Genomic DNA, 1,147 nt, shown 5'->3' with positions numbered 1-1,147 from the left:
TTAATTTAAGGAGCTATAATAGAAACTGTTGGTATAATGCAGATACAATAAGTAAGTCTATATTTCTTCAGAAAATTTCTTTAGTGGTGAAAAAAGATGCTGGAACGACAAGCATATTTTCATGAAATGCCAAGTGTTTATGACTCTCCTGAACAGCTGCTACTACTCGGAAATCTTGATGGGGTCTGTGTCTTCTGAGGGCTTAACTGTCTGGTGACTCAGTCCACCAAAGAACATGAACTCTATTAAGTGCTCCATATTCTGTACAGAAAACTGTAATCAGTTTCAAAAAGCGTACTTGGAAATGGGTATTCACTACTCTTTGAAAGTCTTCACTCCACAGAGCTGGCCCACCAGGCTTCATCTGAAAAGTAATAAGGAGGCTTTACTATTTTGTACCATGGTACTAGATAAGTTACTTCATTCTTCTGCTTACTATAAATTGTATATATGGGGAAATATATTTTTCTTGTCATTCTTTATCCTTGTCTAAGGCTTCTCAAACTTTAGTTCGATGAGCAAAATTATCATATTTCCAAATATGAAAGACTTAATTCATCGCATCTCCTCCAAACTCTTGTCTCCAATAACCAACTAATTCAGAATGAACTGTAGGAAGGTGAAATATATTTATAAGTATTTTCCAGGAATTCATTCATCTTTGCTGATTGTATGTCATTAAGTCTGAAATTCATAGAATGTCCTATCATATTGTCTGGGACCTGTAGCAATAGATACATATACCTGGGGGTGAGTGCCATGTTACACAGCTGACCAGAGTCCACCAGTGCCTTTGGAGATGGAACATGGCTCTGCAGGTTCCAGGAAAGGCTTGCTGGAAGACACAAGAGGAGGAGTGTTCTCTCTTCATTGGTCACCCTTGGAACTGTCCTGCTTGGGGAGGGCCAAAACTTTTTTTTTTTTTTTATCATGTACCCTTCTTCTTCTTTCCCCCCAAACATTGCAATCGTCCTTTGTTAAAATGTGTTTCAGGGTGGCTAGGTGGCGTAGTGGATAAAGCACCGGCCTTGGAGTCAGGAGTACCTGGGTTCAAATCCGGTCTCAGACACTTAATAATTACCTAGCTGTGTGGCCTTGGGCAAGCCACTTAACCCCATTTGCCTTGCAAAAACTAAAAAAAAAATGT

General features: G+C 39.2%; 1 pseudogene; it reads right to left on the bottom strand.

Moving 5' to 3' along the window:
• Positions 1 to 202: 202 nt before the first annotated feature.
• Positions 203 to 808, bottom strand: LOC141489874 (protein NipSnap homolog 3A pseudogene; annotated as a pseudogene).
• Between the last annotated feature and the right edge of the window lie 339 nt (positions 809 to 1,147).

This window comes from Macrotis lagotis, chromosome 5 (genome assembly GCF_037893015.1).
Source record: "Macrotis lagotis isolate mMagLag1 chromosome 5, bilby.v1.9.chrom.fasta, whole genome shotgun sequence".
NCBI classification, from domain to species: domain Eukaryota; kingdom Metazoa; phylum Chordata; class Mammalia; order Peramelemorphia; family Peramelidae; genus Macrotis; species Macrotis lagotis.
This window is presented reverse-complemented; position numbering and strand designations above follow the sequence as displayed.